Source organism: Hyperolius riggenbachi, chromosome 3 (assembly GCF_040937935.1).
Source record: "Hyperolius riggenbachi isolate aHypRig1 chromosome 3, aHypRig1.pri, whole genome shotgun sequence".
NCBI lineage: Eukaryota > Metazoa > Chordata > Amphibia > Anura > Hyperoliidae > Hyperolius > Hyperolius riggenbachi.
The window spans coordinates 77,405,410-77,422,326 of record NC_090648.1 but is presented as its reverse complement, the minus strand read 5'-3'; the positions used below and the strand labels follow the sequence as shown (position 1 = coordinate 77,422,326).

The 16,917-nt window shown below is 52.7% G+C and overlaps 43 non-coding genes across 43 annotated transcripts; 23 read left to right on the top strand and 20 right to left on the bottom strand.

Annotated features, from left to right (window-relative positions):
• Positions 1–400: 400 nt before the first annotated feature.
• TRNAM-CAU (transfer RNA methionine (anticodon CAU)) lies at positions 401–473 on the top strand. Its single transcript has one exon. It is a non-coding gene; the product is annotated as a tRNA-Met (tRNA).
• A 395-nt stretch (positions 474–868) lies between these two features.
• TRNAE-UUC (transfer RNA glutamic acid (anticodon UUC)) lies at positions 869–940 on the bottom strand. The gene has a single exon. It is a non-coding gene; the product is annotated as a tRNA-Glu (tRNA).
• Positions 941–1,073: 133 nt separating this feature from the next.
• On the top strand, positions 1,074–1,146 carry TRNAM-CAU (transfer RNA methionine (anticodon CAU)). Its single transcript has one exon. It is a non-coding gene; the product is annotated as a tRNA-Met (tRNA).
• A 395-nt stretch (positions 1,147–1,541) lies between these two features.
• On the bottom strand, positions 1,542–1,613 carry TRNAE-UUC (transfer RNA glutamic acid (anticodon UUC)). The gene has a single exon. It is a non-coding gene; the product is annotated as a tRNA-Glu (tRNA).
• Positions 1,614–1,746: 133 nt separating this feature from the next.
• On the top strand, positions 1,747–1,819 carry TRNAM-CAU (transfer RNA methionine (anticodon CAU)). The gene has a single exon. It is a non-coding gene; the product is annotated as a tRNA-Met (tRNA).
• A 395-nt stretch (positions 1,820–2,214) lies between these two features.
• TRNAE-UUC (transfer RNA glutamic acid (anticodon UUC)) lies at positions 2,215–2,286 on the bottom strand. The gene has a single exon. It is a non-coding gene; the product is annotated as a tRNA-Glu (tRNA).
• Positions 2,287–2,419: 133 nt separating this feature from the next.
• TRNAM-CAU (transfer RNA methionine (anticodon CAU)) lies at positions 2,420–2,492 on the top strand. The gene has a single exon. It is a non-coding gene; the product is annotated as a tRNA-Met (tRNA).
• A 395-nt stretch (positions 2,493–2,887) lies between these two features.
• Positions 2,888–2,959, bottom strand: TRNAE-UUC (transfer RNA glutamic acid (anticodon UUC)). The gene has a single exon. It is a non-coding gene; the product is annotated as a tRNA-Glu (tRNA).
• Positions 2,960–3,092: 133 nt separating this feature from the next.
• TRNAM-CAU (transfer RNA methionine (anticodon CAU)) lies at positions 3,093–3,165 on the top strand. Its single transcript has one exon. It is a non-coding gene; the product is annotated as a tRNA-Met (tRNA).
• A 395-nt stretch (positions 3,166–3,560) lies between these two features.
• Positions 3,561–3,632, bottom strand: TRNAE-UUC (transfer RNA glutamic acid (anticodon UUC)). Its single transcript has one exon. It is a non-coding gene; the product is annotated as a tRNA-Glu (tRNA).
• Positions 3,633–3,765: 133 nt separating this feature from the next.
• TRNAM-CAU (transfer RNA methionine (anticodon CAU)) lies at positions 3,766–3,838 on the top strand. Its single transcript has one exon. It is a non-coding gene; the product is annotated as a tRNA-Met (tRNA).
• Positions 3,839–4,233: 395 nt separating this feature from the next.
• On the bottom strand, positions 4,234–4,305 carry TRNAE-UUC (transfer RNA glutamic acid (anticodon UUC)). Its single transcript has one exon. It is a non-coding gene; the product is annotated as a tRNA-Glu (tRNA).
• Positions 4,306–4,439: 134 nt separating this feature from the next.
• Positions 4,440–4,512, top strand: TRNAM-CAU (transfer RNA methionine (anticodon CAU)). Its single transcript has one exon. It is a non-coding gene; the product is annotated as a tRNA-Met (tRNA).
• Positions 4,513–5,564: 1,052 nt separating this feature from the next.
• On the bottom strand, positions 5,565–5,636 carry TRNAE-UUC (transfer RNA glutamic acid (anticodon UUC)). The gene has a single exon. It is a non-coding gene; the product is annotated as a tRNA-Glu (tRNA).
• Positions 5,637–5,769: 133 nt separating this feature from the next.
• On the top strand, positions 5,770–5,842 carry TRNAM-CAU (transfer RNA methionine (anticodon CAU)). The gene has a single exon. It is a non-coding gene; the product is annotated as a tRNA-Met (tRNA).
• A 395-nt stretch (positions 5,843–6,237) lies between these two features.
• Positions 6,238–6,309, bottom strand: TRNAE-UUC (transfer RNA glutamic acid (anticodon UUC)). The gene has a single exon. It is a non-coding gene; the product is annotated as a tRNA-Glu (tRNA).
• A 133-nt stretch (positions 6,310–6,442) lies between these two features.
• Positions 6,443–6,515, top strand: TRNAM-CAU (transfer RNA methionine (anticodon CAU)). Its single transcript has one exon. It is a non-coding gene; the product is annotated as a tRNA-Met (tRNA).
• Positions 6,516–7,115: 600 nt separating this feature from the next.
• TRNAM-CAU (transfer RNA methionine (anticodon CAU)) lies at positions 7,116–7,188 on the top strand. Its single transcript has one exon. It is a non-coding gene; the product is annotated as a tRNA-Met (tRNA).
• A 395-nt stretch (positions 7,189–7,583) lies between these two features.
• Positions 7,584–7,655, bottom strand: TRNAE-UUC (transfer RNA glutamic acid (anticodon UUC)). The gene has a single exon. It is a non-coding gene; the product is annotated as a tRNA-Glu (tRNA).
• Positions 7,656–7,788: 133 nt separating this feature from the next.
• TRNAM-CAU (transfer RNA methionine (anticodon CAU)) lies at positions 7,789–7,861 on the top strand. The gene has a single exon. It is a non-coding gene; the product is annotated as a tRNA-Met (tRNA).
• Positions 7,862–8,256: 395 nt separating this feature from the next.
• On the bottom strand, positions 8,257–8,328 carry TRNAE-UUC (transfer RNA glutamic acid (anticodon UUC)). The gene has a single exon. It is a non-coding gene; the product is annotated as a tRNA-Glu (tRNA).
• Positions 8,329–8,461: 133 nt separating this feature from the next.
• Positions 8,462–8,534, top strand: TRNAM-CAU (transfer RNA methionine (anticodon CAU)). The gene has a single exon. It is a non-coding gene; the product is annotated as a tRNA-Met (tRNA).
• Positions 8,535–8,929: 395 nt separating this feature from the next.
• Positions 8,930–9,001, bottom strand: TRNAE-UUC (transfer RNA glutamic acid (anticodon UUC)). Its single transcript has one exon. It is a non-coding gene; the product is annotated as a tRNA-Glu (tRNA).
• Positions 9,002–9,134: 133 nt separating this feature from the next.
• Positions 9,135–9,207, top strand: TRNAM-CAU (transfer RNA methionine (anticodon CAU)). Its single transcript has one exon. It is a non-coding gene; the product is annotated as a tRNA-Met (tRNA).
• A 395-nt stretch (positions 9,208–9,602) lies between these two features.
• TRNAE-UUC (transfer RNA glutamic acid (anticodon UUC)) lies at positions 9,603–9,674 on the bottom strand. The gene has a single exon. It is a non-coding gene; the product is annotated as a tRNA-Glu (tRNA).
• A 133-nt stretch (positions 9,675–9,807) lies between these two features.
• On the top strand, positions 9,808–9,880 carry TRNAM-CAU (transfer RNA methionine (anticodon CAU)). The gene has a single exon. It is a non-coding gene; the product is annotated as a tRNA-Met (tRNA).
• Positions 9,881–10,275: 395 nt separating this feature from the next.
• Positions 10,276–10,347, bottom strand: TRNAE-UUC (transfer RNA glutamic acid (anticodon UUC)). The gene has a single exon. It is a non-coding gene; the product is annotated as a tRNA-Glu (tRNA).
• A 133-nt stretch (positions 10,348–10,480) lies between these two features.
• Positions 10,481–10,553, top strand: TRNAM-CAU (transfer RNA methionine (anticodon CAU)). The gene has a single exon. It is a non-coding gene; the product is annotated as a tRNA-Met (tRNA).
• Positions 10,554–11,605: 1,052 nt separating this feature from the next.
• On the bottom strand, positions 11,606–11,677 carry TRNAE-UUC (transfer RNA glutamic acid (anticodon UUC)). Its single transcript has one exon. It is a non-coding gene; the product is annotated as a tRNA-Glu (tRNA).
• A 133-nt stretch (positions 11,678–11,810) lies between these two features.
• TRNAM-CAU (transfer RNA methionine (anticodon CAU)) lies at positions 11,811–11,883 on the top strand. Its single transcript has one exon. It is a non-coding gene; the product is annotated as a tRNA-Met (tRNA).
• A 395-nt stretch (positions 11,884–12,278) lies between these two features.
• TRNAE-UUC (transfer RNA glutamic acid (anticodon UUC)) lies at positions 12,279–12,350 on the bottom strand. The gene has a single exon. It is a non-coding gene; the product is annotated as a tRNA-Glu (tRNA).
• Positions 12,351–12,483: 133 nt separating this feature from the next.
• Positions 12,484–12,556, top strand: TRNAM-CAU (transfer RNA methionine (anticodon CAU)). Its single transcript has one exon. It is a non-coding gene; the product is annotated as a tRNA-Met (tRNA).
• A 600-nt stretch (positions 12,557–13,156) lies between these two features.
• TRNAM-CAU (transfer RNA methionine (anticodon CAU)) lies at positions 13,157–13,229 on the top strand. The gene has a single exon. It is a non-coding gene; the product is annotated as a tRNA-Met (tRNA).
• Positions 13,230–13,624: 395 nt separating this feature from the next.
• On the bottom strand, positions 13,625–13,696 carry TRNAE-UUC (transfer RNA glutamic acid (anticodon UUC)). The gene has a single exon. It is a non-coding gene; the product is annotated as a tRNA-Glu (tRNA).
• Positions 13,697–13,829: 133 nt separating this feature from the next.
• Positions 13,830–13,902, top strand: TRNAM-CAU (transfer RNA methionine (anticodon CAU)). Its single transcript has one exon. It is a non-coding gene; the product is annotated as a tRNA-Met (tRNA).
• Positions 13,903–14,297: 395 nt separating this feature from the next.
• TRNAE-UUC (transfer RNA glutamic acid (anticodon UUC)) lies at positions 14,298–14,369 on the bottom strand. Its single transcript has one exon. It is a non-coding gene; the product is annotated as a tRNA-Glu (tRNA).
• A 133-nt stretch (positions 14,370–14,502) lies between these two features.
• On the top strand, positions 14,503–14,575 carry TRNAM-CAU (transfer RNA methionine (anticodon CAU)). Its single transcript has one exon. It is a non-coding gene; the product is annotated as a tRNA-Met (tRNA).
• A 395-nt stretch (positions 14,576–14,970) lies between these two features.
• On the bottom strand, positions 14,971–15,042 carry TRNAE-UUC (transfer RNA glutamic acid (anticodon UUC)). Its single transcript has one exon. It is a non-coding gene; the product is annotated as a tRNA-Glu (tRNA).
• Positions 15,043–15,175: 133 nt separating this feature from the next.
• On the top strand, positions 15,176–15,248 carry TRNAM-CAU (transfer RNA methionine (anticodon CAU)). Its single transcript has one exon. It is a non-coding gene; the product is annotated as a tRNA-Met (tRNA).
• Positions 15,249–15,643: 395 nt separating this feature from the next.
• On the bottom strand, positions 15,644–15,715 carry TRNAE-UUC (transfer RNA glutamic acid (anticodon UUC)). Its single transcript has one exon. It is a non-coding gene; the product is annotated as a tRNA-Glu (tRNA).
• A 133-nt stretch (positions 15,716–15,848) lies between these two features.
• On the top strand, positions 15,849–15,921 carry TRNAM-CAU (transfer RNA methionine (anticodon CAU)). Its single transcript has one exon. It is a non-coding gene; the product is annotated as a tRNA-Met (tRNA).
• Positions 15,922–16,316: 395 nt separating this feature from the next.
• On the bottom strand, positions 16,317–16,388 carry TRNAE-UUC (transfer RNA glutamic acid (anticodon UUC)). The gene has a single exon. It is a non-coding gene; the product is annotated as a tRNA-Glu (tRNA).
• Positions 16,389–16,521: 133 nt separating this feature from the next.
• On the top strand, positions 16,522–16,594 carry TRNAM-CAU (transfer RNA methionine (anticodon CAU)). Its single transcript has one exon. It is a non-coding gene; the product is annotated as a tRNA-Met (tRNA).
• Positions 16,595–16,917: the final 323 nt, after the last annotated feature.

Here is a 16,917-nt window from a genome sequence, read left to right as displayed (position 1 = left end):
GTCACCCGCCGAGAACTTTTGTAGATGGGGCGAAGAGAAAACAGCCAGTATTACAGAGGGAGGACCTTTTTCTGGCCAACAGCCGTTCTTCCCCTGCACTAATAGGCCCCCAAGGAGAAGGCTTTTGTTGGGCTCCGGTACGCTCACCTGGGAAGCTTGATTCTGATGAGCGCACCTTAGCCAAAAGGCAGGACGTTCCCATACTGGGAGTCGAACCCGGGCCGCCTGGGTGAAAACCAGGAATCCTGACCGCTTGACCATATGGGAGGCGTTCGGTAAGAGCTGAATGCATCTGGGGGAAAAAGGAGCTCGAGAGCCAGAGGGGGGCATCAGCTCTGTCTAGACAGCAAACCATGAGCCAACTTACCTGGCGCGTGTGCGGCACAGTGGCAAAAGCACTGCCTCGTTAGCGCAGTAGGTAGCGCGTCAGTCTCATAATCTGAAGGTTGTGAGTTCAATCCTCACACGGGGCACTGTCCTCATGCTTGGACAGCCTTTTGGTTAGGGCAAGTCCACCCTATAAGCGTACAAGCCTATCGCGGAGACTTTTGATCACTTTCCCACCCACTGAGATACCACTGAGAGTAGAGTCTGGACATCAGCGCTATCAGCAGCAGAGTTGCAAAAGGGGCTTGGAGCAACTGAAAATCTGACTTTGGACATTGCCTTTCTTGTCACCCGCCGAGAACTTTTGTAGATGGGGCGAAGAGAAAACAGCCAGTATTACAGAGGGAGGACCTTTTTCTGGCCAACAGCCGTTCTTCCCCTGCACTAATAGGCCCCCAAGGAGAAGGCTTTTGTTGGGCTCCGGTACGCTCACCTGGGAAGCTTGATTCTGATGAGCGCACCTTAGCCAAAAGGCAGGACGTTCCCATACCGGGAGTCGAACCCGGGCCGCCTGGGTGAAAACCAGGAATCCTGACCGCTTGACCATATGGGAGGCGTTCGGTAAGAGCTGAATGCATCTGGGGGAAAAAGGAGCTCGAGAGCCAGAGGGGGGCATCAGCTCTGTCTAGACAGCAAACCATGAGCCAACTTACCTGGCGCGTGTGCGGCACAGTGGCAAAAGCACTGCCTCGTTAGCGCAGTAGGTAGCGTGTCAGTCTCATAATCTGAAGGTCGTGAGTTCAATCCTCACACGGGGCACTGTCCTCATGCTTGGACAGCCTTTTGGTTAGGGCAAGTCCACCCTATAAGCGTACAAGCCTATCGCGGAGACTTTTGATCACTTTCCCACCCACTGAGATACCACTGAGAGTAGAGTCTGGATATCAGCGCTATCAGCAGCAGAGTTGCAAAAGGGGCTTGGAGCAACTGAAAATCTGACTTTGGACATTGCCTTTCTTGTCACCCGCCGAGAACTTTTGTAGATGGGGCGAAGAGAAAACAGCCAGTATTACAGAGAGAGGACCTTTTTCTGGCCAACAGCCGTTCTTCCCCTGCACTAATAGGCCCCCAAGGAGAAGGCTTTTGTTGGGCTCCGGTACGCTCACCTGGGAAGCTTGATTCTGATGAGCGCACCTTAGCCAAAAGGCAGGACATTCCCATACCGGGAGTCGAACCCAGGCCGCCTGGGTGAAAACCAGGAATCCTGACCGCTAGACCATATGGGAGGCGTTCGGTAAGAGCTGAATGCATCTGGGGGAAAAAGGAGCTCGAGAGCCAGAGGGGGGCATCAGCTCTGTCTAGACAGCAAACCATGAGCCAACTTACCTGGCGCATGTGCGGCACAGTGGCAAAAGCACTGCCTCGTTAGCGCAGTAGGTAGCGCGTCAGTCTCATAATCTGAAGGTCGTGAGTTCAATCCTCACACGGGGCACTGTCCTCATGCTTGGACAGCCTTTTGGTTAGGGCAAGTCCACCCTATAAGCGTACAAGCCTATCGCGGAGACTTTTGATCACTTTCCCACCCACTGAGATACCACTGAGAGTAGAGTCTGGACATCAGCGCTATCAGCAGCAGAGTTGCAAAAGGGGCTTGGAGCAACTGAAAATCTGACTTTGGACATTGCCTTTCTTGTCACCCGCCGAGAACTTTTGTAGATGGGGCGAAGAGAAAACAGCCAGTATTACAGAGGGAGGACCTTTTTCTGGCCAACAGCCGTTCTTCCCCTGCACTAATAGGCCCCCAAGGAGAAGGCTTTTGTTGGGCTCCGGTACGCTCACCTGGGAAGCTTGATTCTGATGAGCGCACCTTAGCCAAAAGGCAGGACGTTCCCGTACCGGGAGTCGAACCCGGGCCGCCTGGGTGAAAACCAGGAATCCTGACCGCTAGACCATATGGGAGGCGTTCGGTAAGAGCTGAATGCATCTGGGGGAAAAAGGAGCTCGAGAGCCAGAGGGGGGCATCAGCTCTGTCTAGACAGCAAACCATGAGCCAACTTACCTGGCGCGTGTGCGGCACAGTGGCAAAAGCACTGCCTCGTTAGCGCAGTAGGTAGCGTGTCAGTCTCATAATCTGAAGGTCGTGAGTTCAATCCTCACACGGGGCACTGTCCTCATGCTTGGACAGCCTTTTGGTTAGGGCAAGTCCACCCTATAAGCGTACAAGCCTATCGCGCAGACTTTTGATCACTTTCCCACCCACTGAGATACCACTGAGAGTAGAGTCTGGACATCACCGCTATCAGCAGCAGAGTTGCAAAAGGGGCTTGGAGCAACTGAAAATCTGACTTTGGACATTGCCTTTCTTGTCACCCGCCGAGAACTTTTGTAGATGGGGCGAAGAGAAAACAGCCAGTATTACAGAGGGAGGACCTTTTTCTGGCCAACAGCCGTTCTTCCCCTGCACTAATAGGCCCCCAAGGAGAAGGCTTTTGTTGGGCTCCGGTACGCTCACCTGGGAAGCTTGATTCTGATGAGCGCACCTTAGCCAAAAGGCAGGACGTTCCCGTACCGGGAGTCGAACCCGGGCCGCCTGGGTGAAAACCAGGAATCCTGACCGCTAGACCATATGGGAGGCGTTCGGTAAGAGCTGAATGCATCTGGGGGAAAAAGGAGCTCGAGAGCCAGAGGGGGGCATCAGCTCTGTCTAGACAGCAAACCATGAGCCAACTTACCTGGCGCGTGTGCGGCACAGTGGCAAAAGCACTGCCTCGTTAGCGCAGTAGGTAGCGCGTCAGTCTCATAATCTGAAGGTCGTGAGTTCAATCCTCACACGGGGCACTGTCCTCATGCTTGGACAGCCTTTTGGTTAGGGCAAGTCCACCCTATAAGCGTACAAGCCTATCGCGGAGACTTTTGATCACTTTCCCACCCACTGAGATACCACTGAGAGTAGAGTCTGGACATCAGCGCTATCAGCAGCAGAGTTGCAAAAGGGGCTTGGAGCAACTGAAAATCTGACTTTGGACATTGCCTTTCTTGTCACCCGCCGAGAACTTTTGTAGATGGGGCGAAGAGAAAACAGCCAGTATTACAGAGGGAGGACCTTTTTCTGGCCAACAGCCGTTCTTCCCCTGCACTAATAGGCCCCCAAGGAGAAGGCTTTTGTTGGGCTCCGGTACGCTCACCTGGGAAGCTTGATTCTGATGAGCGCACCTTAGCCAAAAGGCAGGACGTTCCCATACCGGGAGTCGAACCCGGGCCGCCTGGGTGAAAACCAGGAATCCTGACCGCTAGACCATATGGGAGGCGTTCGGTAAGAGCTGAATGCATCTGGGGGAAAAAGGAGCTCGAGAGCCAGAGGGGGGCATCAGCTCTGTCTAGACAGCAAACCATGAGCCAACTTACCTGGCACGTGTGCGGCACAGTGGCAAAAGCACTGCCTCGTTAGCGCAGTAGGTAGCGCGTCAGTCTCATAATCTGAAGGTCGTGAGTTCAATCCTCACACGGGGCACTGTCCTCATGCTTGGACAGCCTTTTGGTTAGGGCAAGTCCACCCTATAAGCGTACAAGCCTATCGCGGAGACTTTTGATCACTTTCCCACCCACTGAGATACCACTGAGAGTAGAGTCTGGACATCAGCGCTATCAGCAGCAGAGTTGCAAAAGGGGCTTGGAGCAACTGAAAATCTGACTTTGGACATTGCCTTTCTTGTCACCCACCGAGAACTTTTGTAGATGGGGCGAAGAGAAAACAGACAGTATTACAGAGGGAGGACCTTTTTCTGGCCAACAGCCGTTCTTCCCCTGCACTAATAGGCCCCCAAGGAGAAGGCTTTTGTTGGGCTCCGGTACGCTCACCTGGGAAGCTTGATTCTGATGAGCGCACCTTAGCCAAAAGGCAGGACGTTCCCATACCGGGAGTCGAACCCGGGCCGCCTGGGTGAAAACCAGGAATCCTGACCGCTTGACCATATGGGAGGCGTTCGGTAAGAGCTGAATGCATCTGGGGGAAAAAGGAGCTCGAGAGCCAGAGGGGGGGCATCAGCTCTGTCTAGACAGCAAACCATGAGCCAACTTACCTGGCGCGTGTGCGGCACAGTGGCAAAAGCACTGCCTCGTTAGCGCAGTAGGTAGCGTGTCAGTCTCATAATCTGAAGGTCCTGAGTTCAATCCTCACACGGGGCACTGTCCTCATGCTTGGACAGCCTTTTGGTTAGGGCAAGTCCACCCTATAAGCGTACAAGCCTATCGCGGAGACTTTTGATCACTTTCCCACCCACTGAGATACCACTGAGAGTAGAGTCTGGACATCAGCGCTATCAGCAGCAGAGTTGCAAAAGGGGCTTGGAGCAACTGAAAATCTGACTTTGGACATTGCCTTTCTTGTCACCCGCCGAGAACTTTTGTAGATGGGGCGAAGAGAAAACAGCCAGTATTACAGAGAGAGGACCTTTTTCTGGCCAACAGCCGTTCTTCCCCTGCACTAATAGGCCCCCAAGGAGAAGGCTTTTGTTGGGCTCCGGTACGCTCACCTGGGAAGCTTGATTCTGATTAGGGATGGTCGGAAATGCCAATTTCCGATTCCGCGGTAAATCCGCATTCCGCCATTGCCAAATACCGATTCCGCTTTCCGCTACCAATTTCCGCATTCCAATGCGGAATTTCCGCCGGAAATCGCGGAAATTCCGCCCGACTTTAACATCAATTTTCTCAAAAACTATAAGGTCTTTTTGAAAACTTTTTTTTGCATCCTGTTCAGGAGATTCTGCTTAATAAACCCTGAAAATTTGGTGTTTCTAGGACTTACGGGGGCTTTGCTATTAACCGCTAAAGTCGGCGTATTTTTACTGTAATGTAAATGCAGAAAATAGGCAGATGCGGATTTTCTGCATTTTACATTACAGTAAAAATCCACCGACTTTAGCGGTTAATAGCAAAGCCCCCGTAAGTCCTAGAAACACCAAATTTTCAGGGTTTATTAAGCAGAATCTCCTGAACAAGATGCAAAAAAAAAGTTTTCAAAAAGACTTCATAGTTTTTGAGAAAATCAATGGTAAAGTCGGGCGGAATTTCCGTGATTTCCGGCGGAAATCCGCCTAACGCACTTGCATTAACGATTTCCGCATTCCGATGCGGAAATGCAATTTCCGATCGGAATTTCGGAAATTGCATTTCCGTGGAATCCGAATGAGCATCCCTAATTCTGATGAGCGCACCTTAGCCAAAAGCTAAGGACGTTCCCATACCGGGAGTCGAACCCGTGACGCCTGGGTGAAAACCAGGAATCCTGACCGCTAGACCATATGGGAGGCGTTCGGTAAGAGCTGAATGCATCTGGGGGAAAAAGGAGCTCGAGAGCCAGAGGCGGGCATCAGCTCTGTCTAGACAGCAAACCATGAGCCAACTTACCTGGCGCGTGTGCGGCACAGTGGCAAAAGCACTGCCTCGTTAGCGCAGTAGGTAGCGCGTCAGTCTCATAATCTGAAGGTCGTGAGTTCAATCCTCACACGGGGCACTGTCCTCATGCTTGGACAGCCTTTTGGTTAGGGCAAGTCCACCCTATACGCGTACAAGCCTATCGCGGAGACTTTTGATCACTTTCCCACCCACTGAGATACCACTGAGAGTAGAGTCTGGACATCAGCGCTATCAGCAGCAGAGTTGCAAAAGGGGCTTGGAGCAACTGAAAATCTGACTTTGGACATTGCCTTTCTTGTCACCCGCCGAGAACTTTTGTAGATGGGGCGAAGAGAAAACAGCCAGTATTACAGAGGGAGGACCTTTTTCTGGCCAACAGCCGTTCTTCCCCTGCACTAATAGGCCCCCAAGGAGAAGGCTTTTGTTGGGCTCCGGTACGCTCACCTGGGAAGCTTGATTCTGATGAGCGCACCTTAGCCAAAAGGCAGGACGTTCCCGTACCGGGAGTCGAACCCGGGCCGCCTGGGTGAAAACCAGGAATCCTGACCGCTAGACCATATGGGAGGCATTCGGTAAGAGCTGAATGCATCTGGGGGAAAAAGGAGCTCGAGAGCCAGAGGGGGGCATCAGCTCTGTCTAGACAGCAAACCATGAGCCAACTTACCTGGCGCGTGTGCGGCACAGTGGCAAAAGCACTGCCTCGTTAGCGCAGTAAGTAGCGCGTCAGTCTCATAATCTGAAGGTCGTGAGTTCAATCCTCACACGGGGCACTGTCCTCATGCTTGGACAGCCTTTTGGTTAGGGCAAGTCCACCCTATAAGCGTACAAGCCTATCGCGGAGACTTTTGATCACTTTCCCACCCACTGAGATACCACTGAGAGTAGAGTCTGGACATCAGCGCTATCAGCAGCAGAGTTGCAAAAGGGGCTTGGAGCAACTGAAAATCTGACTTTGGACATTGCCTTTCTTGTCACCCGCCGAGAACTTTTGTAGATGGGGCGAAGAGAAAACAGCCAGTATTACAGAGGGAGGACCTTTTTCTGGCCAACAGCCGTTCTTCCCCTGCACTAATAGGCCCCCAAGGAGAAGGCTTTTGTTGGGCTCCGGTACGCTCACCTGGGAAGCTTGATTCTGATGAGCGCACCTTAGCCAAAAGGCAGGACGTTCCCATACTGGGAGTCGAACCCGGGCCGCCTGGGTGAAAACCAGGAATCCTGACCGCTTGACCATATGGGAGGCATTCGGTAAGAGCTGAATGCATCTGGGGGAAAAAGGAGCTCGAGAGCCAGAGGGGGGCATCAGCTCTGTCTAGACAGCAAACCATGAGCCAACTTACCTGGCGCGTGTGCGGCACAGTGGCAAAAGCACTGCCTCGTTAGCGCAGTAGGTAGCGCGTCAGTCTCATAATCTGAAGGTTGTGAGTTCAATCCTCACACGGGGCACTGTCCTCATGCTTGGACAGCCTTTTGGTTAGGGCAAGTCCACCCTATAAGCGTACAAGCCTATCGCGGAGACTTTTGATCACTTTCCCACCCACTGAGATACCACTGAGAGTAGAGTCTGGACATCAGCGCTATCAGCAGCAGAGTTGCAAAAGGTGCTTGGAGCAACTGAAAATCTGACTTTGGACATTGCCTTTCTTGTCACCCGCCGAGAACTTTTGTAGATGGGGCGAAGAGAAAACAGCCAGTATTACAGAGGGAGGACCTTTTTCTGGCCAACAGCCGTTCTTCCCCTGCACTAATAGGCCCCCAAGGAGAAGGCTTTTGTTGGGCTCCGGTACGCTCACCTGGGAAGCTTGATTCTGATGAGCGCACCTTAGCCAAAAGGCAGGACGTTCCCATACCGGGAGTCGAACCCGGGCCGCCTGGGTGAAAACCAGGAATCCTGACCGCTTGACCATATGGGAGGCGTTCGGTAAGAGCTGAATGCATCTGGGGGAAAAAGGAGCTCGAGAGCCAGAGGGGGGCATCAGCTCTGTCTAGACAGCAAACCATGAGCCAACTTACCTGGCGCGTGTGCGGCACAGTGGCAAAAGCACTGCCTCGTTAGCGCAGTAGGTAGCGTGTCAGTCTCATAATCTGAAGGTCGTGAGTTCAATCCTCACACGGGGCACTGTCCTCATGCTTGGACAGCCTTTTGGTTAGGGCAAGTCCACCCTATAAGCGTACAAGCCTATCGCGGAGACTTTTGATCACTTTCCCACCCACTGAGATACCACTGAGAGTAGAGTCTGGATATCAGCGCTATCAGCAGCAGAGTTGCAAAAGGGGCTTGGAGCAACTGAAAATCTGACTTTGGACATTGCCTTTCTTGTCACCCGCCGAGAACTTTTGTAGATGGGGCGAAGAGAAAACAGCCAGTATTACAGAGAGAGGACCTTTTTCTGGCCAACAGCCGTTCTTCCCCTGCACTAATAGGCCCCCAAGGAGAAGGCTTTTGTTGGGCTCCGGTACGCTCACCTGGGAAGCTTGATTCTGATGAGCGCACCTTAGCCAAAAGGCAGGACATTCCCATACCGGGAGTCGAACCCGGGCCGCCTGGGTGAAAACCAGGAATCCTGACCGCTAGACCATATGGGAGGCGTTCGGTAAGAGCTGAATGCATCTGGGGGAAAAAGGAGCTCGAGAGCCAGAGGGGGGCATCAGCTCTGTCTAGACAGCAAACCATGAGCCAACTTACCTGGCGCATGTGCGGCACAGTGGCAAAAGCACTGCCTCGTTAGCGCAGTAGGTAGCGCGTCAGTCTCATAATCTGAAGGTCGTGAGTTCAATCCTCACACGGGGCACTGTCCTCATGCTTGGACAGCCTTTTGGTTAGGGCAAGTCCACCCTATAAGCGTACAAGCCTATCGCGGAGACTTTTGATCACTTTCCCACCCACTGAGATACCACTGAGAGTAGAGTCTGGACATCAGCGCTATCAGCAGCAGAGTTGCAAAAGGGGCTTGGAGCAACTGAAAATCTGACTTTGGACATTGCCTTTCTTGTCACCCGCCGAGAACTTTTGTAGATGGGGCGAAGAGAAAACAGCCAGTATTACAGAGGGAGGACCTTTTTCTGGCCAACAGCCGTTCTTCCCCTGCACTAATAGGCCCCCAAGGAGAAGGCTTTTGTTGGGCTCCGGTACGCTCACCTGGGAAGCTTGATTCTGATGAGCGCACCTTAGCCAAAAGGCAGGACGTTCCCGTACCGGGAGTCGAACCCGGGCCGCCTGGGTGAAAACCAGGAATCCTGACCGCTAGACCATATGGGAGGCGTTCGGTAAGAGCTGAATGCATCTGGGGGAAAAAGGAGCTCGAGAGCCAGAGGGGGGCATCAGCTCTGTCTAGACAGCAAACCATGAGCCAACTTACCTGGCGCGTGTGCGGCACAGTGGCAAAAGCACTGCCTCGTTAGCGCAGTAGGTAGCGTGTCAGTCTCATAATCTGAAGGTCGTGAGTTCAATCCTCACACGGGGCACTGTCCTCATGCTTGGACAGCCTTTTGGTTAGGGCAAGTCCACCCTATAAGCGTACAAGCCTATCGCGGAGACTTTTGATCACTTTCCCACCCACTGAGATACCACTGAGAGTAGAGTCTGGACATCACCGCTATCAGCAGCAGAGTTGCAAAAGGGGCTTGGAGCAACTGAAAATCTGACTTTGGACATTGCCTTTCTTGTCACCCGCCGAGAACTTTTGTAGATGGGGCGAAGAGAAAACAGCCAGTATTACAGAGGGAGGACCTTTTTCTGGCCAACAGCCGTTCTTCCCCTGCACTAATAGGCCCCCAAGGAGAAGGCTTTTGTTTGGCTCCGGTACGCTCACCTGGGAAGCTTGATTCTGATGAGCGCACCTTAGCCAAAAGGCAGGACGTTCCCGTACCGGGAGTCGAACCCGGGCCGCCTGGGTGAAAACCAGGAATCCTGACCGCTAGACCATATGGGAGGCGTTCGGTAAGAGCTGAATGCATCTGGGGGAAAAAGGAGCTCGAGAGCCAGAGGGGGGCATCAGCTCTGTCTAGACAGCAAACCATGAGCCAACTTACCTGGCGCGTGTGCGGCACAGTGGCAAAAGCACTGCCTCGTTAGCGCAGTAGGTAGCGCGTCAGTCTCATAATCTGAAGGTCGTGAGTTCAATCCTCACACGGGGCACTGTCCTCATGCTTGGACAGCCTTTTGGTTAGGGCAAGTCCACCCTATAAGCGTACAAGCCTATCGCGGAGACTTTTGATCACTTTCCCACCCACTGAGATACCACTGAGAGTAGAGTCTGGACATCAGCGCTATCAGCAGCAGAGTTGCAAAAGGGGCTTGGAGCAACTGAAAATCTGACTTTGGACATTGCCTTTCTTGTCACCCGCCGAGAACTTTTGTAGATGGGGCGAAGAGAAAACAGCCAGTATTACAGAGGGAGGACCTTTTTCTGGCCAACAGCCGTTCTTCCCCTGCACTAATAGGCCCCCAAGGAGAAGGCTTTTGTTGGGCTCTGGTACGCTCACCTGGGAAGCTTGATTCTGATGAGCGCACCTTAGCCAAAAGGCAGGACGTTCCCATACCGGGAGTCGAACCCAGGCCGCCTGGGTGAAAACCAGGAATCCTGACCGCTAGACCATATGGGAGGCGTTCGGTAAGAGCTGAATGCATCTGGGGGAAAAAGGAGCTCGAGAGCCAGAGGGGGGCATCAGCTCTGTCTAGACAGCAAACCATGAGCCAACTTACCTGGCACGTGTGCGGCACAGTGGCAAAAGCACTGCCTCGTTAGCGCAGTAGGTAGCGCGTCAGTCTCATAATCTGAAGGTCGTGAGTTCAATCCTCACACGGGGCACTGTCCTCATGCTTGGACAGCCTTTTGGTTAGGGCAAGTCCACCCTATAAGCGTACAAGCCTATCGCGGAGACTTTTGATCACTTTCCCACCCACTGAGATACCACTGAGAGTAGAGTCTGGACATCAGCGCTATCAGCAGCAGAGTTGCAAAAGGGGCTTGGAGCAACTGAAAATCTGACTTTGGACATTGCCTTTCTTGTCACCCACCGAGAACTTTTGTAGATGGGGCGAAGAGAAAACAGACAGTATTACAGAGAGAGGACCTTTTTCTGGCCAACAGCCGTTCTTCCCCTGCACTAATAGGCCCCCAAGGAGAAGGCTTTTGTTGGGCTCCGGTACGCTCACCTGGGAAGCTTGATTCTGATTAGGGATGGTCGGAAATGCCAATTTCCGATTCCGCGGTAAATCCGCATTCCGCCATTGCCAAATACCGATTCCGCTTTCCGCTACCAATTTCCGCATTCCAATGCAGAATTTCCGCCGGAAATCGCGGAAATTCCGCCCGACTTTAACATCAATTTTCTCAAAAACTATAAGGTCTTTTTGAAAACTTTTTTTTGCATCCTGTTCAGGAGATTCTGCTTAATAAACCCTGAAAATTTGGTGTTTCTAGGACTTACGGGGGCTTTGCTATTAACCGCTAAAGTCGGCGTATTTTTACTGTAATGTAAATGCAGAAAATAGGCAGATGCGGATTTTCTGCATTTTACATTACAGTAAAAATCCACCGACTTTAGCGGTTAATAGCAAAGCCCCCGTAAGTCCTAGAAACACCAAATTTTCAGGGTTTATTAAGCAGAATCTCCTGAACAAGATGCAAAAAAAAAGTTTTCAAAAAGACTTCATAGTTTTTGAGAAAATCAATGGTAAAGTCGGGCGGAATTTCCGTGATTTCCGGCGGAAATCCGCCTAACGCACTTGCATTAACGATTTCCGCATTCCGATGCGGAAATGCAATTTCCGATCGGAATTTCGGAAATTGCATTTCCGTGGAATCCGAATGAGCATCCCTAATTCTGATGAGCGCACCTTAGCCAAAAGCTAAGGACGTTCCCATACCGGGAGTCGAACCCGTGACGCCTGGGTGAAAACCAGGAATCCTGACCGCTAGACCATATGGGAGGCGTTCGGTAAGAGCTGAATGCATCTGGGGGAAAAAGGAGCTCGAGAGCCAGAGGCGGGCATCAGCTCTGTCTAGACAGCAAACCATGAGCCAACTTACCTGGCGCGTGTGCGGCACAGTGGCAAAAGCACTGCCTCGTTAGCGCAGTAGGTAGCGCGTCAGTCTCATAATCTGAAGGTCGTGAGTTCAATCCTCACACGGGGCACTGTCCTCATGCTTGGACAGCCTTTTGGTTAGGGCAAGTCCACCCTATACGCGTACAAGCCTATCGCGGAGACTTTTGATCACTTTCCCACCCACTGAGATACCACTGAGAGTAGAGTCTGGACATCAGCGCTATCAGCAGCAGAGTTGCAAAAGGGGCTTGGAGCAACTGAAAATCTGACTTTGGACATTGCCTTTCTTGTCACCCGCCGAGAACTTTTGTAGATGGGGCGAAGAGAAAACAGCCAGTATTACAGAGGGAGGACCTTTTTCTGGCCAACAGCCGTTCTTCCCCTGCACTAATAGGCCCCCAAGGAGAAGGCTTTTGTTGGGCTCCGGTACGCTCACCTGGGAAGCTTGATTCTGATGAGCGCACCTTAGCCAAAAGGCAGGACGTTCCCGTACCGGGAGTCGAACCCGGGCCGCCTGGGTGAAAACCAGGAATCCTGACCGCTAGACCATATGGGAGGCATTCGGTAAGAGCTGAATGCATCTGGGGGAAAAAGGAGCTCGAGAGCCAGAGGGGGGCATCAGCTCTGTCTAGACAGCAAACCATGAGCCAACTTACCTGGCGCGTGTGCGGCACAGTGGCAAAAGCACTGCCTCGTTAGCGCAGTAAGTAGCGCGTCAGTCTCATAATCTGAAGGTCGTGAGTTCAATCCTCACACGGGGCACTGTCCTCATGCTTGGACAGCCTTTTGGTTAGGGCAAGTCCACCCTATAAGCGTACAAGCCTATCGCGGAGACTTTTGATCACTTTCCCACCCACTGAGATACCACTGAGAGTAGAGTCTGGACATCAGCGCTATCAGCAGCAGAGTTGCAAAAGGGGCTTGGAGCAACTGAAAATCTGACTTTGGACATTGCCTTTCTTGTCACCCGCCGAGAACTTTTGTAGATGGGGCGAAGAGAAAACAGCCAGTATTACAGAGGGAGGACCTTTTTCTGGCCAACAGCCGTTCTTCCCCTGCACTAATAGGCCCCCAAGGAGAAGGCTTTTGTTGGGCTCCGGTACGCTCACCTGGGAAGCTTGATTCTGATGAGCGCACCTTAGCCAAAAGGCAGGACGTTCCCATACTGGGAGTCAAACCCGGGCCGCCTGGGTGAAAACCAGGAATCCTGACCGCTTGACCATATGGGAGGCATTCGGTAAGAGCTGAATGCATCTGGGGGAAAAAGGAGCTCGAGAGCCAGAGGGGGGCATCAGCTCTGTCTAGACAGCAAACCATGAGCCAACTTACCTGGCGCGTGTGCGGCACAGTGGCAAAAGCACTGCCTCGTTAGCGCAGTAGGTAGCGCGTCAGTCTCATAATCTGAAGGTTGTGAGTTCAATCCTCACACGGGGCACTGTCCTCATGCTTGGACAGCCTTTTGGTTAGGGCAAGTCCACCCTATAAGCGTACAAGCCTATCGCGGAGACTTTTGATCACTTTCCCACCCACTGAGATACCACTGAGAGTAGAGTCTGGACATCAGCGCTATCAGCAGCAGAGTTGCAAAAGGTGCTTGGAGCAACTGAAAATCTGACTTTGGACATTGCCTTTCTTGTCACCCGCCGAGAACTTTTGTAGATGGGGCGAAGAGAAAACAGCCAGTATTACAGAGGGAGGACCTTTTTCTGGCCAACAGCCGTTCTTCCCCTGCACTAATAGGCCCCCAAGGAGAAGGCTTTTGTTGGGCTCCGGTACGCTCACCTGGGAAGCTTGATTCTGATGAGCGCACCTTAGCCAAAAGGCAGGACGTTCCCATACCGGGAGTCGAACCCGGGCCGCCTGGGTGAAAACCAGGAATCCTGACCGCTTGACCATATGGGAGGCGTTCGGTAAGAGCTGAATGCATCTGGGGGAAAAAGGAGCTCGAGAGCCAGAGGGGGGCATCAGCTCTGTCTAGACAGCAAACCATGAGCCAACTTACCTGGCGCGTGTGCGGCACAGTGGCAAAAGCACTGCCTCGTTAGCGCAGTAGGTAGCGTGTCAGTCTCATAATCTGAAGGTCGTGAGTTCAATCCTCACACGGGGCACTGTCCTCATGCTTGGACAGCCTTTTGGTTAGGGCAAGTCCACCCTATAAGCGTACAAGCCTATCGCGGAGACTTTTGATCACTTTCCCACCCACTGAGATACCACTGAGAGTAGAGTCTGGATATCAGCGCTATCAGCAGCAGAGTTGCAAAAGGGGCTTGGAGCAACTGAAAATCTGACTTTGGACATTGCCTTTCTTGTCACCCGCCGAGAACTTTTGTAGATGGGGCGAAGAGAAAACAGCCAGTATTACAGAGAGAGGACCTTTTTCTGGCCAACAGCCGTTCTTCCCCTGCACTAATAGGCCCCCAAGGAGAAGGCTTTTGTTGGGCTCCGGTACGCTCACCTGGGAAGCTTGATTCTGATGAGCGCACCTTAGCCAAAAGGCAGGACATTCCCATACCGGGAGTCGAACCCGGGCCGCCTGGGTGAAAACCAGGAATCCTGACCGCTAGACCATATGGGAGGCGTTCGGTAAGAGCTGAATGCATCTGGGGGAAAAAGGAGCTCGAGAGCCAGAGGGGGGCATCAGCTCTGTCTAGACAGCAAACCATGAGCCAACTTACCTGGCGCATGTGCGGCACAGTGGCAAAAGCACTGCCTCGTTAGCGCAGTAGGTAGCGCGTCAGTCTCATAATCTGAAGGTCGTGAGTTCAATCCTCACACGGGGCACTGTCCTCATGCTTGGACAGCCTTTTGGTTAGGGCAAGTCCACCCTATAAGCGTACAAGCCTATCGCGGAGACTTTTGATCACTTTCCCACCCACTGAGATACCACTGAGAGTAGAGTCTGGACATCAGCGCTATCAGCAGCAGAGTTGCAAAAGGGGCTTGGAGCAACTGAAAATCTGACTTTGGACATTGCCTTTCTTGTCACCCGCCGAGAACTTTTGTAGATGGGGCGAAGAGAAAACAGCCAGTATTACAGAGGGAGGACCTTTTTCTGGCCAACAGCCGTTCTTCCCCTGCACTAATAGGCCCCCAAGGAGAAGGCTTTTGTTGGGCTCCGGTACGCTCACCTGGGAAGCTTGATTCTGATGAGCGCACCTTAGCCAAAAGGCAGGACGTTCCCGTACCGGGAGTCGAACCCGGGCCGCCTGGGTGAAAACCAGGAATCCTGACCGCTAGACCATATGGGAGGCGTTCGGTAAGAGCTGAATGCATCTGGGGGAAAAAGGAGCTCGAGAGCCAGAGGGGGGCATCAGCTCTGTCTAGACAGCAAACCATGAGCCAACTTACCTGGCGCGTGTGCGGCACAGTGGCAAAAGCACTGCCTCGTTAGCGCAGTAGGTAGCGTGTCAGTCTCATAATCTGAAGGTCGTGAGTTCAATCCTCACACGGGGCACTGTCCTCATGCTTGGACAGCCTTTTGGTTAGGGCAAGTCCACCCTATAAGCGTACAAGCCTATCGCGGAGACTTTTGATCACTTTCCCACCCACTGAGATACCACTGAGAGTAGAGTCTGGACATCACCGCTATCAGCAGCAGAGTTGCAAAAGGGGCTTGGAGCAACTGAAAATCTGACTTTGGACATTGCCTTTCTTGTCACCCGCCGAGAACTTTTGTAGATGGGGTGAAGAGAAAACAGCCAGTATTACAGAGGGAGGACCTTTTTCTGGCCAACAGCCGTTCTTCCCCTGCACTAATAGGCCCCCAAGGAGAAGGCTTTTGTTTGGCTCCGGTACGCTCACCTGGGAAGCTTGATTCTGATGAGCGCACCTTAGCCAAAAGGCAGGACGTTCCCGTACCGGGAGTCGAACCCGGGCCGCCTGGGTGAAAACCAGGCATCCTGACCGCTAGACCATATGGGAGGCGTTCGGTAAGAGCTGAATGCATCTGGGGGAAAAAGGAGCTCGAGAGCCAGAGGGGGGCATCAGCTCTGTCTAGACAGCAAACCATGAGCCAACTTACCTGGCGCGTGTGCGGCACAGTGGCAAAAGCACTGCCTCGTTAGCGCAGTAGGTAGCGCGTCAGTCTCATAATCTGAAGGTCGTGAGTTCAATCCTCACACGGGGCACTGTCCTCATGCTTGGACAGCCTTTTGGTTAGGGCAAGTCCACCCTATAAGCGTACAAGCCTATCGCGGAGACTTTTGATCACTTTCCCACCCACTGAGATACCACTGAGAGTAGAGTCTGGACATCAGCGCTATCAGCAGCAGAGTTGCAAAAGGGGCTTGGAGCAACTGAAAATCTGACTTTGGACATTGCCTTTCTTGTCACCCGCCGAGAACTTTTGTAGATGGGGCGAAGAGAAAACAGCCAGTATTACAGAGGGAGGACCTTTTTCTGGCCAACAGCCGTTCTTCCCCTGCACTAATAGGCCCCCAAGGAGAAGGCTTTTGTTGGGCTCCGGTACGCTCACCTGGGAAGCTTGATTCTGATGAGCGCACCTTAGCCAAAAGGCAGGACGTTCCCATACCGGGAGTCGAACCCAGGCCGCCTGGGTGAAAACCAGGAATCCTGACCGCTAGACCATATGGGAGGCGTTCGGTAAGAGCTGAATGCATCTGGGGGAAAAAGGAGCTCGAGAGCCAGAGGGGGGCATCAGCTCTGTCTAGACAGCAAACCATGAGCCAACTTACCTGGCACGTGTGCGGCACAGTGGCAAAAGCACTGCCTCGTTAGCGCAGTAGGTAGCGCGTCAGTCTCATAATCTGAAGGTCGTGAGTTCAATCCTCACACGGGGCACTGTCCTCATGCTTGGACAGCCTTTTGGTTAGGGCAAGTCCACCCTATAAGCGTACAAGCCTATCGCGGAGACTTTTGATCACTTTCCCACCCACTGAGATACCACTGAGAGTAGAGTCTGGACATCAGCGCTATCAGCAGCAGAGTTGCAAAAGGGGCTTGGAGCAACTGAAAATCTGACTTTGGACATTGCCTTTCTTGTCACCCACCGAGAACTTTTGTAGATGGGGCGAAGAGAAAACAGACAGTATTACAGAGGGAGGACCTTTTTCTGGCCAACAGCCGTTCTTCCCCTGCACTAATAGGCCCCCAAGGAGAAGGCT